The sequence below is a fragment of the Cuculus canorus genome, chromosome 3 (assembly GCF_017976375.1).
Source record: "Cuculus canorus isolate bCucCan1 chromosome 3, bCucCan1.pri, whole genome shotgun sequence".
NCBI lineage: Eukaryota > Metazoa > Chordata > Aves > Cuculiformes > Cuculidae > Cuculus > Cuculus canorus.
This window is the reverse complement of record NC_071403.1, coordinates 91,557,608-91,573,644: the sequence shown is the minus strand read 5'-3', so window position 1 is coordinate 91,573,644 and position 16,037 is coordinate 91,557,608. Positions and strand designations below refer to the sequence as shown.

The 16,037-nt window shown below is 38.6% G+C and overlaps 1 long non-coding RNA gene across 1 annotated transcript in view; it reads right to left on the bottom strand.

Moving 5' to 3' along the window:
* Positions 1 to 458: 458 nt before the first annotated feature.
* LOC128851769 (uncharacterized) overlaps positions 459 to 16,037 on the bottom strand; it is a 32,471-nt gene continuing 16,892 nt past the window's right edge. Inside the window, exon 3 of the long non-coding RNA XR_008449206.1 lies at positions 459 to 4,022. This is a non-coding gene — a long non-coding RNA (uncharacterized LOC128851769). The remainder of the gene's footprint in view (positions 4,023 to 16,037) is intronic.

The following is a 16,037-nucleotide window of genomic DNA, read 5'->3' as shown; positions in this document are numbered from 1 at the left end:
TTACGGAAATGGGAACTGAGATGCAGAGAGCTGTCACAGTTTAGCCCCAGCCTGTCCAGTTTTGGCAGCTAAAACCAAGCAGTTGTGCTCCCAGTTCCCTTCCCCCCCACCCTCAGAGAAAGGGGAAAGGAAAATTAGAGGAAAAAGACCTGTGGTTTGGAAACTAAAACTACAGCTTTAATGACATAATAATAACAATAAAATTAATAACAATAATAATAATAATGATGATGATGATAATAATAATAATAATAATAATAATAATAGAAAGTAATAAGATACATACAAATATATGAGATCATGCCCCGCTCCTCAGTGACTATATATCACCACAAATAATGTAAAGCAGACACATGGGTCTGCAGCTAGGAGGGATCTGGACTCAGGAACTGGATTCAGGAACACATGGATCCAGGATCAGGACCAAACAGACAGACAAGGTCCTCACTAGATGTTGGCCATCACAGAAGAGAGTGAGACCCTCATGATGTCTCCGTTTTATACTAAGTATGACATATACGGTATGGAACGTTCTGTTGGCCAATTTTCGGTCACCTGTCCTGTCCATCCTTCCCTGCAGGTGTGACTTTTTTTTCTCCAGCTTGAGGATGGCCTTGGTTATTATATGAATAAGTACAAGCAATGGCATCTCTGCATACCAATACCTCATGTTATCACTTCTAGAGAGAACACTTTCAAAAAAAATTCAGTTAACTTTCAGAAAATTAAGTTACTTAGACAAGACTTAGCTGAGGTCAGAAAACTAATTCTGCTTTAGCTCATACCATAACAAGAGGATATATGTTTTATTTTAAATGCTAAGAGCTTAAATACTTAATAAATATTTCAAGTGGTTTTATTTCTTTTTTGTTTTTAATGAATTAATGATACACATCTTTCAGGTAGAGGAGTCTCTCTTCTTCTGGCAAGAATTTTGCTATATTTTTTGGATGGTAAAGTGAATTCCAAGAATGTCACTGCTAGACATTTTTATGAACTCATATTCAAATTTGTCTTAGTTAAAAATTTCGATTAAAACTGAAGAGCTAGTCAACAAGAATTGTGGAAGACATAGACTGAGAGTCCATGTTAACTTCAGTGGACAATCTTATTCCTTTTTGTGTTATAATTCTATCTGTTTGTCCCTTTCCATTACATAGTCTTTCATACACTACAATAGAGTAAGTAATGTTGAAAAACGTGATTTTATGGCCATTGAAAGAGTGTAGGATGTGGATACCAGACTGGAGTGCAAAGGGAATTACACAAGGGAGAAATCTATGCAATCAAAATAGACTCTCTCACCTCCTTCTAAATACATTGATGATAGACTGTGTGCTCTATTTACTCAGGTAAACAGTCATCCCAGCTTTATTCAGCCCTGCCTTCTGAGCACCAGTATTTTAACTTAATCGATTTTAAATAATCAAGAGTATGTAGCTCACTAATCTGATAAATTATCTAGGTTTTGATAGACATATTCTCAGACCTGTCTTTGAAAGACGTTCAGCATACCACAATAAGGACTAGAGAGAGTCAGGACAGTGACTTATTCTACCACTTCTGTATGCTTTATGTCTTCGGCTTTCCCTTCAAATGCATCTGTTGAGCCTTATTTGCAAACTTGACTGCTGGTGTGTGCTAAAGACCTCTACCAAGAGACCTGTACTCTCTGAAAAGGCCTGTAAGCATAACAAATGCCACTGCTGTTGCTTGGTAGACCTTGCGCATCCTCCCAGGGCCTTGCATGGCCAGGGTGTGCTGTGGAAGGCTCTCTACAAAGGACATCTGTAGCAAGTTGCACAAAAGGATTTTTTGATGGCAACAGTAGGCAAGTTTAGCAGCTTGTGATGCATTCATGCCATTTATGTTTGCAGATGTTCTACAGCCTGAATTATTTATGAATATCTTAACTTGAAGTGCACCAGTTACAAACATTAGAATGGAGCCCCTTTGAGATAGCTGCTACTACATCAGCTCATGAAACTTAAGCTGTTCCTGCAGCATTCTCACCAGCTATTCATCTTGGTATATGTTTCTATTTTCTAATTTTAAACTTAAAGCTGTCTGCTGAAGAATGACTCAGAGAAAGGATGGGTGACTTAGAATGAAGGAAATTAGAAGTCCAGTCATAGTCAACCCAGACTTTTGACCCTGAGTCTGAGTCATATTAATTGCATGTACTATAACCTTTACACTAAAATACACACAGAATTAAACAATTGCTTTTTTGAAAGTGTCTGGGCTTTCATCAAGGTCTGACTCTGACTTGGCCTGAGACAGAAAAAGGAGACAAAAGATGAAAAGGCTCTTCACACAGTTTTTCCAGTCCTACTTAAAAAAAAAACATGAGTGAGCAAAGATCTTAGCTTTACCATAACAGCAACATTGCACTTGGCTTCATTGGGCTACTCAGGAGTCCAAAGCTTATTAAGTGTGCATGGTATCTCAGCTGATATGACAGGCACAAAGCTTCTCACTTCAAAAGCCACTGTCACAGTTGGTGTCAGTTGTTGGCATTCTCAAAAAAAGAGGGCAAAAATTGAGGACAAAGTGGTTTTCTGCCTTATTTTTTTTCAAAAAAAAGCAAAAAAAAAGCAAAACCCTTACCTCATATTAAGTTTCAAAGGGCTTTTTAAAATCAGACTAAAAGCTTCTCCCCCTATTTAGGAATAGGAAACCAGAACTGCTTGCAGAAGGTTACAAACAAAGCAATGCTATCAATAAAAGTTTCTACCTTTCACGGACTACCCAACAATATTCTGTCCACTAGGAAACACTGGCCTCCCATCATGCAAGGGATATCCAAAGAAAAATATGCTTGTACGATGAATCTTGCAGATCTAGTAATAAAAAGGACCATGAGAATTCCTTGTGTTACTATTCCCTTACTTAAAAGTTCATATCTTGTGCTATATCTTACTTAAAAGTTCCTATCTTGTGAGGCCAAATGCCTCACCTGCTCTTTTTGACAGATAGAACCTCTGATCATCTTAACAGTAGAATTCAGAGATGTATTTCTTTAATTTACTTATCCCTGCCTAAATCTGAACATAAAGATAACTTTCTGGTGGTGAGGCAAACCCTGAAATATGTAGGAGATCAAAGACTGCACAGTTATAGTTACTGGAATAACTCCAGTATGCAGAATTTCCTTTGGTTTAACCTTTTTCTTAACTTTAACTTTGAATCATCTAGGACAAACTAGCATTGTGGAAATCTCCCTAAATGTCAAGACAATGAAAAAGAAACAGAAAGTTGCCTGTGATATCCTAGAGAGGTTGTGAGAATTACATTGGAAATTGTGTCTTTCGGTGTGTGCAGCGATCTTCCCAGCTAACCAGTCAGCCAGTGGAAGGACGCACCATACTAACAGAGAGAATTACTGAAATGTTTTCTTGGAAATGTTTCTGCACTCTTCTCCCTCTCCCCTCCCTGAACACATACACACAGTCACCACCTCCTCTTCACATAATCTTTTTCAAAAGATAAGAGAGGAAGTCAGGGTCCTTTGGAGGCTTCAGCAGCCATCCTTGATGAGAGGCAGGTTGCACAGTCCAGACCTTTCTCAGCAGTGCTGCACTTTCTAACTCTCAGTAAGTGATATTAAAGACAGGCCTGAGGAAGGAAGGTCAGACCCCAGGATGGGAGAGGCAAGCAGAGATGCCCCTGCTTCTTGAGGAGATAACATATCCATTGCTTCTCAGACTTTCTTTTTTTAATAACTGCCTGCAGCAGCACGCTGTATCCAGGGCCTCCATTGCACTAACAATAACAAGGGAAGATATATTCTGTTCCTGTTAAGAACTAAGAGTACTGCAGTTATTAGTCAGTTACCATACAGCTGGTCCTGTTGGAGTGATTGCTCTCATCCCATGTCCAACAGCTCCTGGGTCAGCCTAAGGCAATAGTCCTGCTTCATACTCTCAAAAATGTTTCTTTAGTCTTTACTTCAGAGCAGCAATTGCAGAGCGTGCTTCACAGGCTGGATGGTGCAGCAGTATTACCTTCAATTCTTCTCCCTGGTGAGGAAGGTGGCAAGTCCTTTAATATAATGAAGAAACATTCTAAAAAAGAAGTCTTTGAAAATTTCAGTGGGGCCAAAAAGGTTTGCCTTTAGGAAGGAGCAAGCCCACAGCAAAGTCCCAAGAAAAGACATGTCTCTTGCAGTCCTGAAATCTGAGTTCTTCCAGAATAAAAAGGTCTTTTCTCTATTTTCATATCAAACCTAGAAAAATTTAGGTCTACTTTTCTGTTACACTTCTGTCGGGGTTAAATAGAAAAGGACTAGAATGACAGAAAATCGTAAGGCTACCCTCTCCATGCTTGAAAGATAACAACTAGTCTGCCTTCACTCATTGTTACAGTGGGTCTCCTTCTTTTTGAAAACTGCTTCCATGAGTGGAGCCCTGAATTTATATTCTGCTGCTGTACATCAGAGGAGAACTCTTACAATAAATTTGAGACCAGGTCTGAGAAGAATCTGTTCCATACACGCAGTCATTTATTCAACCACATTAGCTCTGCTTCTTTGGATGAGTTTCTGGGAATAAGAGAGTGTGGATTTGGAGGAAGTTATGTTTCTAAGAAGCTCAAATACCTAGGGATCAGATATTTGTAAGACTGCAACCACTATACATTAAACAAAAGGTACATCTTCTTCTCCCAATGAAACGTGATGATGGCTTACTCTCATCAAATGAGCTATTTGAACATTGGTTCAAAGTGAACCACTTTTGCAGCACTTTAAAACCATTTTAGTAGTTTTTCTACATCTATAAATAAGTGACTTGCAATGCATTTGACTGTTTTCTGGAAGTGAAGGTCTGGTGAATACTTTTGTGGTTATTTGCTCAGAAAAAAATTCACACACAAGAGTTAAAGCAGTCATCCTGAAAATGCTGAATTCTTTCCTCCCATTTATAAGCATTCCAGTCAGCAAAATTGCAGACTAGTCATAGCCCACTAGTCAGACTACCTGAACACAGAGCAAACAGTTCATGACAAACTTCTAAATCTCAAATGCAGTGATTCACAATAACTGAACAAACTGAATAGCTAGCTATTCATAAATGACTTGCAAAGAGAACAAACATTAAGCTTTGGAAAGTCTTTTAGTGCTCATAGTTGGCCATGTTCTCTTTTTTTCCCCCTTCTAAAATAACAAGAGTGATCAAAAAAGCAAAACTAAGGCAAGCAAAGTAATCTCAGAGAGATGAATCTTTAGATCAGGCTTGAAATACCATTGCTGGGTCAGCACAGCAATTACATTATGCAGTTTTATGAGAGGTGGGAGCTGTTAGCCAAAAGTCAGAAACAAGGCCAGAACCAGCAGCAACTTGTCACTAGCAGTAAAAAATGTAGAGCTGCTTTAACTAAGCATTTCTGAATCCACATAGATCTGTGTCTGCAAATCACCTCAGTTTTCTTACTTTTGTTCTACCTGGCTCCACATAAGTCTTTATAGCATGTTCAGCTGAGCATCTAAGCATTTTTTATTAGTGCAGTAAACAACGTGTCTAGCATCTCTCACTTGTAGTATTTTATTTCAACTATCCTTCCCCCCCATAAAAGCAGTATGTGTGAACTGAATATTTGAGACTCTTTTGAGCATGATTCATGATTCCAGCTTAGTAAAATATAACTGTGTTTCTCATCTCTTGTATGCATTTTCTGATGTTTTGCTACAAATGTGGCCTTTCATATCTCCTCCGAACCTAGCTCTTGATTCTGAAGAATTATTGGCAAATAATGGCATTAGAATTTTTGCCTCTTTATAGGTAGCACTTTTTCAGATTAGAACAATAGAATGAAGGTTAAACATTTGTGATACATACAACACTACACCTAAACTGCACATATGTCTGCATCCCTCCCCAGGGGTGGCCTGTACTCACCTGGTAGTGTGGAAGTTCACTGAGAGTTCTGTGTCACTGTATTATTTCTACCACTACATCCATGATCAGAGAAGCGAGTGAGTCTGTCTGACAGTTATTAGTACTCCCAGAGCTTGCAAAAATAAACACATTCAAAGCACTTTCATCTTTTGATTTCCTTTCATCACGTCTTAAAAGTCCACGTCTTTGGAACTAGTTTTAGACCAACATATTGAATTGACACTAGTTATCTATTTCCTTCTGCTTCTGTCACAGGATATAACATTAAAAAGAACTTAACGGGCATAATATGTATGTAGATTTTTAGCAAAGCTTAGCTTTGCTTTCTCTGCTTTCATAATACTTGAAAACATGGAAATCCAACTCCCATCCCACTCAGTTTGTTTGAGCCTAGGGGATAGCATTGCATTTACCCATGCAAGACTGCAAAGCTTAGAGGAGAGGGAGTGAAGCCACAGATTCACTTGTCCAAGACAAGACTGCACTGTGAACTGAGGGTTTCCTCATTTAGGTAGTTACAAATAGCTACGCAAACACTGTTGTGGATCCTTCGCTGATGGATACGTTGACTTTTGGTGTGTCCATGCACCGATTCAGCATATTTCTGGCCTGGGTTGGTGAAGTGTGGGGAGTGATTAAGAATAAATCTAAAGTCTTACAATGTAAACCATCCTCCCTATAAACATCAGATCAAGCTCCATTGAAATTCAACAGCCAAACTAAAGTGATTCAATTTCATAATCTCAGACAGTTCATTGACTGCAATATCTAACCTTTAAAAGGTCCCTTACACGTGACCTTCTAGCAAACCCATTTCTGAAGTAACAAGACTGAATCCTGGCAGACCAGGCAAACTCAATATTTTGACGTAACACTTGGATTTCTGAAACAGGCACATTATGTAAAGTAAAAAGAATAAACTTTTCCCAACTCTACTCTTCAGACCACTGAGAACTAAGTAGTGAAGGGCAAGGATACTGTTTAGATAAAAGAGGAAATTTTGCATGTTGGTGCCTATAAAGAACACAACAGAAGTGAGGTTTCCATTCATCCAAATTGCTCAATCAAATTTCAGTACTAAATAGCACCCAGATAGCAAGGTACAGATTTATCCAATTCCATAAGAGATCCCACAGTGTGAGAAGGATCCTGAAGTGGAGTAAGGGAATTGAACACTTCCCTTAATTGTTCTGCACATCTCTAATGAATGCTACAGCCTAGCAGATTTCTGGCAATACATGCTGCTGGGGTATTATTTTAAACTTTGCTTCCTAAATCAAAGAGCCTACTGTTTCACAGCAATTTTGTTCCCTAGCCTAAGGATTAGCTCAAGTACTAACAAAGTGGGCCATGGAGGGCTGTGACAGAGACGGCGTGTGGGCAGTGCATTTGTTAACTTGACCTCTTTTCACAGAAACAAGAGGAAACTGTGATCTGTAGCTGACATTTCCTTAGAACATCACCCAGCTTTCCTAACACTGGGACCACAATTCACTGATAACAGGGCTTTGAAGTACCTGGAGCAAAGCCAGGAAACTTTGGAAATATTCTTCTGAGAATATCTGTTTCTGATTACCCCAATTTATAGTAAGACACACATGCTAACTTTAGCATTTCTTCTGCCTTTAAGGCTTTTCGTCTTCTGGCTGATTGATCTCAAGCCTTTTCCTTTGGCTCAGTAGAGTAACATTTCTTGTCCAAACATTGCATTCCTATTTTGCATTCATTTTCTTCACCACCGTATGTCACTAGGTTCACTTATCATTCTCATCCGCTGACCCACATTAACTTTTGCAAACACATGATTTTGCTGGAGCTAAAGCAGAACCTGTGCAAACATTTCACTAAGTGAGGCTAAACAAGTGCATGTTATGGTTTCTTTATTTCATTCACTTACATCTGCAGTACTGAGTCTGCCAGTTGTACTCTTCCCTTTCTCACCAACAGAGGCTGCATCAGGGTAACTTATAGACAAGAGTTAAGTTTTTCTAGTCCCATTTGAATCTAGTTAGAGTTGTACACTCAGCTTTCATAGCAGGTAATGCAAATCATAATGGACAGCTCTGTAGGGCAAACCACTTGTGGCTGAGGATATATCATCCACAGTTTCTTCATGCTAAGTCTAGTCTGGTCCCACTTATAAAGTGTTCATTTGCAGTGGCAGGGTTTTACATGCACGTGTTCCAGTTTGGCTTCATACAAAAGGAATCCAGCTCATAAGCATCACAACCTTATGCTTCTGCAAATAAAAGCTCAGTAAGAGGTGATAACTGGTAAAGTTCCTCTGATCCTGACCATAACACCAGTACAGAAGCACCATTTGGTCCTTCAAAGTTCTTGCCCAGTAAGGGATGTCAGAACAATCATCCTGTACAGTGAAATACAGAGTAGTTACAACAAGCTGTGGCTCCACAAGCATCCCTCACTAGCCGAGCCAATGTTGCGTGTCCATAGCTCTGAAGCAGGGTATGATGCATGGTTTGCTTTTCTGTCACACCACAGGACTGCTGGCAAGCATGACTCTCACTGCCCAGCCATGGTTTCTAGGGCATGAATGTTGATAGCTAAACAGAGCCCATTAAATCCATTCATCAAGTCTGTGAAGCAATCAATACCAGCACGGTTTAGCATCTAACCTATAATGTAGAAAGGGACTATAACTTGCTATGAAGCTCTGAGACACTCTTTTACCTATTCCCCAACCAGAAATTAACACTAATCAATGTTATGGAGAGCAAAAAAAGTGGATAGCAGACTATTCTACAGGCGCTTGTCTTGGAAAGACAGCATTATACAAATTCTTAAGTTCAACAAATATCAGTACATTGACAGAAATACTCCATATAAAAAGCTCCCTTCTTTGTATAATACAACAAAAATACCTCTGTCTTCTAATATTAAGACAACATTTCCTTTTATCACTATTGCAAGTAGCTCAGGATGCTTTACAATCTAAACAAAGTAGAAGTTACGAGTTGGGATCCCAGACTTTTACATTTTGGGTTGCTATGCTTTGGACTTTGAGAATTACCTTTGTCATGAGCATGAAAAGTTTATCTTAGATGAAGGGAAGACCAGCTCATTCAGTAGCAAGGAAGAGACTCTACAAATGGTAGGTGGGTTTTTGTTGCTCTTCCTCACAAGTCATTAAGGAAACATGGACAAAAAAAAGCCCACTAACACTAAGGCTTTTGTGCCCTGCAGTCAGAAACTGCAGTAGTTTGGCAACTGCCAGATGCTAGCAGAAGTCTGGAAATGTAGGCGAACCTTTTCAGGAGGGGAAAATCTACATAGCAATTTGGGGGAACAAAAAAAAAAAAAAGTAAAAGCTTTAGAGACTTCCAAAGAAATCTGAGCTCTGTCATGAAGTAAAAGGCAGCCGCACGTATTTCCTTAGCACTAGGATTAACTCCCCACATTTCCGACTCTTTGACAGTTCTCAATATAAAAAAACTTATATATAAGGTTTTTTATATAAAAAAACTCTACCCACTAGTTTCAGTGGTACTTCCTCCGTAAAAAAGTGACTGCTGAACATGAATACAGATATTCACCCAGTGCATGATACTAGTAAAATCTGGCAGAGCACAACTTCCCTACACCTTCTTGCCTTCTTGGGAAATTAGGCTATGATTTATCAAGAGGCTGTCTCCTGAAATTACTGAGTTTTCCTTACTGTGACAAGAACAGCCAAAAAAGTAATGATTCCGGAAAAGACAAATACTGAACAAATCCATTTTCCATATTGCAGCAAAGTTTTGAGACCAAATTTACCTACATTTATTTTCAGTGAAACAATGTTTCTCTTTGAATAGAAAAAATATTTAATTACAAAAATGTGATGGATGAGAACTGATCTCATCAAGAAAATTGCAAGCCTTTTATTTCAGCTTGACCCGACATGATTTTTTTCCTTCCATTTTTTGGTTCAAGTGTAATTGTTCAGACAGTCATTTGGCAGGAGGCTTTACCATTTTTAATGAAAAAAATCACTTGGTTATCAAAAGCAATTCTGGAATCAAGCACTCCTATCAGGATAGACATCCACTGAGATAACAGGTACCTTAAAATCATGACATTTGGTAGGAACTGCACTCTCTAGAATGACCCAAGGAGTTCAGAAAAGGCACAGACTGCCCTTCTTCCTGATTTTTGTTGCCATCAACTTCAGTTTCCCAATTCTAACGTTTGCAGCACCTGAAAGCTGTAATTAATGGAAATCAGAGACTACTACTAGATGGCAGTCAAAATGAAAATTTGCTACAAGACACACTTTTGGTACTTGCTGTTCAAATTGCCTAAATGAAGGCAAATTAGCACTACAGAAGAAATTGAAGGGTCCAGGAAAGAGTCCTGTGTTCACTTGATCCCAGTGGTCTTGCACATTCACTGTGTTGTGCGGGACCTTCTAAACTGCAAGAACACATCACTGACAATGACAAGCTTTCTGCACAGCACTTTAACCACTGTTTTCAGAAGCTACCATCCCACCTATGTATATATTATAAACTCCTTAAGTACAGTTACGTCAATTCGGAGAAAGAATTAGTTTCATCAAGGTCACACAAAAGCACAGCGAAGGTGAAAACATGAATTTAGTTCTCATGTGCCCCAGCAAAGAGCTTTGACAGCAGATTATCATTTCTCACTGATGTCAGCCTCTGTAATAAATGTGTCGTTGGTGGGGAACTGCCCAATCTGACATCATTAGCAGATCTGGAATTGCTAAAAGGTTTAGGTCTTCAGCATGTTTTGGTTTTAATTGAGCATGAAGCTGTCTTGGCAATAATAACAAAAAAAAGCCTTACACCCAAATAAAATCTGTTTGGATTGGCTGGTCTTCATGGAGTGATTCAGAACAACAAAGCGGCACCTTCTTTCTTCATGTCGGCACAGTTGTCAGGGCTAAATATTGTGGGCTGCACGTCTTTGAATGAGATTGATTGCATAACGTTCGCAAAAGTGCAAAAGATTTTAAATACATCTTGTGTGGGAAGAAAACAAATGGATTAGCCCTTCTCCCCTTTGAATCTATTTGCACCATTGTAAGAACAGTTAAACTGTTGAGTAGAAGAAAAATAAGTAGGGTCATTCTTGCAGGAGAGTCACATTCACCCTGAGTAAACCTAAGATATCCTCACATGGCTTTGGAAAGATTCCTTCTTGGTTCCCAAGATGAACAGTTGATAGTCTATGAGAGAAATCTTTAAAAATAAAAACAGATTTTTAAGTTCAGGATAAATGACACTTTACACTCTGAATTTAAATATCATCTTTAACAGCACCATTTTTCCAGTGACCGTTGTTCTTGCTAGAGCATGCCACTGACAATAAGACATGCTTTTGAAGATGAAAATCCAACTAATATTAGAATGGTTTCCCTCATTCCCTCCTGACTCCTGGTTCTCCATGTCATGAAGGTGTTCCACATGCTCCATATGCCACACGCTTCAGTTTCCAGAATGTATATAATTCATAATTGATTTAATCCAGCAGCATTGGGAACCATAACTGTATATAAAATAAATGGAATGTGTCTGTTTCTTATTCTGCTCACCCCTGCAATACATGTATTTTATACAGATGACAAAGACGTTTCCTCTGTAGCATCATCGGATTTATTTAGTAAGAGCCCAGTGCTAATGCATGGGTGTTTTACTGCTCACTTCAGCAAGAACAAGGTCATAAGTTGCAACTGTATATTTAATGCAGCATTTTCACTAATGTCTTAAACTGATCTGTAAGGCGCCTTTGAAAGGGGTGCCTTCACTTTACCCCACGTGCATTCTTGTTGCCTTCCCTGTACAAATTCCAGCAACAGTGTGGCTCCACGACTAGCCAGATCAATCAGCTGGGCTAGCAGAATGGGAAACCTGCCAAAAAGAAAGCTTTTTTAGCCAGACCAGCTTGCTGCATGATTGCTAGTGCCAAAGCAAGGGTTTGAACACCTAGTTAGATAGAGCAGGGAGAATGGAATAGTCACTTCTTTCACAGCTAGAAGTCAGCTCAGCCTTGGAGGGCCTTCAATAAGAAACCAGTTTTTGAGATGTACCAGGTCACATCATTTGCTGAGAAGTTAACAAAATTAGATCATAACTACAGAAGTCTGGACTTAAACCAGCTAACTGTTTGTCCTATTATAGACAGTCTCTCTCTGAAGATAAATACATTAAATAGTTCTCTAATAAAATGAAATATATCCATACCACAGATCACTCTTGTTTTCATAAAGAGCAAAGCAAAAAGATGTATTCTTAATCATATGCCTGATTCTGCAAAACACGTTGTGCTTATCTTTTCTTCAGCCCACACCCATGATTCAACTGTAATTATGACTCTTCTCCTGAAACAGAAATTTCATCTGTCATTATTACTGCCTTTTTTTTAAATGGCAAACAGCATCTACCTATGTGGAATGTAGGAGGACTGTTTTCCTTTTGATATTAAAAAGTTCTCTCTCAAAGTAAACACTGGCTGAACCTCGGAGTTGGTATACTGTTTAGGAATGCAGCCTTGCACAAAGCCAGAGGCTTTTCAGAGTGTTAAAAGAAACCTCAGGCATTGCAGTAATCCCCAGCAAGCAGATGAAAAAAATGTGTACACGTGTCAAAATGCCAACTTCAACTGTATGAATATGTCAAAATTATTTGAGCTGGTAGGAAGGCAGGGGCTGTATGAAACAATAAAAAACACCTTTTAAAAGGCTGATTTCTAAGATGATTAACTGCATTTAAAAAAAAAAACTTTAAAATTTAAAACCAAAAAAAAAGAGGAAAGCTTAAGTAGTAATGAATGAGTCCCTACTGCTGCTCTTTAAAACAAGATTAGTAACCACAAGCATACAAAAACATCTGGAATGTCATACATTTTGTTCATTTTTAATTAGGACTTCAGTGTTGTCTTGATTTTCTGTCCATTCCATATCCTTTGTTTACAAGTTGGAAAGCCTCACTAGCTGTCCCAGGCTGGTTATAGAGCAGATTTTGCTGAGAAGTGAGCATTGCTTATCAAGTGCAATATCTACACTATAAAATCTCCAGATCTAATCAATGTTTCTTTTCTTTCCACATCATAGATACTCTCTCCAGCATTATGGGAGACTGTTCTCCTTATCTTCATCATACTATGGAGTAGTGGTGAAACTTAGCACTGGCCTGGCAGGTCACTGCACTATCATGCCCTTGTGGTGTTCAGAGACTCTGTGTGCTTTCACTGTGGTGGACTCAGTCCTGCTATTCAGGAGCTGGAGAAGGAGCAGAGAAGCTGGAGAGGAACAGGAGCCAACAGCACTGCAACAGTCTCAGACCTCTTTGCATAACTGGGTAAGTCACTTTGAAAACCTAGCAAGTGTGAAGAGCTGGGAATATAAGCACTTTATGCTGCAAGGGTAACTAACCTGCTAGGTCTCCGAAGTGGTAACATCAGAAGTAGAGCCAGGCAGAAAATGGAAAGAAAGCCATAGAAGACAACTTCCCAATAAATGCATTAGGAACAAAAACTGAAATATTCTAATAAAGGCAGGATTGGGTGATGTTTTGAGCAACTTGATCTACTGTAAGATGTCCCTGCTGGTGGCAGGTTCCTTCCGATCCAAAACATTCTGTGATTCTGAACTGTCCCAGACCCTTAAGTGCCATATAGTCATAGCTGTCCACCCTCCTCCAGGACAGAGTTTAATCCAGGCTTTGCCTTGTGATGATGCACCTTGGTGTCCATCTCTCAGAGGCAAGTGACAGTGCACTCTAAACAGTGCACATCTGATGACATATCCCATGTCAGAGGAGCCTGGCTCAGAGATAATCCAACCAACTGCAGCAGCATGCTACAACCGAAAGGAAGCTGACATAAGGTTTTGAGAATCTGAAAGATAATGTTTCTGTCTTAATTTCTGCTTTCCATTTCCAGACAAAACCCAGTGTTTTTTCAGCATACAAACAAAAACACAGTTCTCCTCATATTGCTAATAATACTGCATAGTAGAGCAATTGCAAAGCTGAAATTCATGACCTTGCTGGAGACTCAGTTCTTTGATCATTAAGACTAAGGTGAACACGGTACATTTGATGTGGCATTCTGACTGGTATGGGAAGGATAGAAAATGGTTTTGGGCCTCTTCTCTGCTCAGTGCTGTAATGTAATGATGGAAGGCTAGGATTAATCTGTGTAAGTAAGAGATAAGATGGAAGATACTGCCATGTTTGACCTCCAGCAAAAAAGCAAAATTAACTCTGTCTACACAGACAGGGTAATGAAATGGCTCAGTGGTCAATTAAAAAAAAAAAAGGCAGGAATTTGTGGTTAGAAAAAATCCAATGGGAAAATTAGATAGATCTGAATAATTCTGCCTTGAGTAGTGAGCTGGCACAGTAGGTAAAAGTCGTGAAATAAAACACTTAACACAAAGTAGTAAAACAAAAAATCAAAACAAACAAACAAAAAAAATCACATATTAAATATCCAAGAATTACATATTCTTGAAATCAGTATGATAACAGTGATGACATTCAGACTCAAACTTGTTATAACAAAATAATTGGGGAGATTACTATCACAATAGGAAAAATAATTATTTTCTGCTCTTTTTCATCAAGTTAGCGAGAGGTCACTTGGAATGGAATGAAGTATAGAACTCTACCATCATCTCTCCTTGGGGATGAGGTTAATTCGAAAGGCTCCTGTGTTTGGGCTTGCACGTTCCTATCACTGCAGATTCTTTGAAATATGAAATACGGTTCCCAATATGCACTATGAAGATATCAAACAGAGCACACTGCAAATAGAACTGTATGTCAAGTCACATGAAAATATCAGTTTCACAGTATAAGCAGCAGAACACACAATGATTATGAGTTTGACGTTTTACATTTCTCACTGAAATTAAATAACAGTGGAAGAAAAGCAGCAATACCAGAAAATATAGGTTGCTTAATGCATATCATGACAAGGGTTGGACAAAGGATCTTTAGAGCAGATTTATCTGCACTGGGCACTAGTGAAGGACTTCCGGTTTCTCATTGCTTTTTTTCCCCCATGAAGAAACACCTGAAGCCCCCATAGGCTCTCAGACACTGACGGTCAGATAGGATGGAACGTAATAGGATGGTATTACACAAAGTCAAGATAAGTGCTCTTTGTGACAATTTTTCTGCTCGTTCTTCCATCTTTGTGACTCTGGTCTAAGAGTCAGTATCTGCAAATGCTAAAGGAAGTAAATTAAATTTTGAACTTATGCCTTCTCTATAAAAGCATGAACGTTCACCTACTTTAATTCACACTCTTAATAAAAATCTCTTGGTAATCCGGATAACAGAAATCTTAAATACTTTGTGAAATGCGTAAGTAACACGTATAGCTGCTATAAGCACCATTACAATCACACACTAGCCAAATTCTAGAATCTCACTTCAGTAGAGTAGGGGGAATTGTACTAAACATGAAAAAAATACGACAAAATGCATAATGTTTCTGTGAGGCAAAGCTTCCAATAAAAAAATGTAAAGAATTCAGTTCCACTAAAATATTTCTGCTTTGAAAAGCAAAATATTTAATTTTATTTTGCTTTTTTAACGTATTTCAATTTTCATATATTTATTTATTTTTAGGAGGAAAGATTCATTATTTTTAATTGCAGCAAACTCAATAAATAAATAAAATTTGCCTCCAAAAAAACATAAATGTGTGTCCAGATAAGTAAACATTGTCTTGTCTTTCAAACTTGTGAAATTGTAGCATTTTATTAGTAGTATGATTTTTAATGAAATTTCACTTTAATCAATTTTGGAAATCCACTGGCAATTTTTTTTATCAGCCTCCTCAGCTATCCACAATTCCATTTTAGAAAAGTAACCTTAACTTTGGACCATCTTTATATGTCAAGAAATCGGGGAGCAACTCTAAGAGCGGCCTCCCGTCTGTCAAAGTGTCTTTAGCTTTTGTTGGCACCAAGGCAGATTGTGGCCCTTCATCTAGCAGCTATTTGATGCAGCACATTTGTTATTCCTCGCTGCCAAGGAGACAATCTGGTTTTCATTTCCTCTGAAGAAGAGCATAATGCTTTGAGTAAAACATCAGACATAATTAGGCAAAACGGTTGAGTGCCTGACTAAGCAGAGAAATGGACTGTCCCAGACATGAAAAATA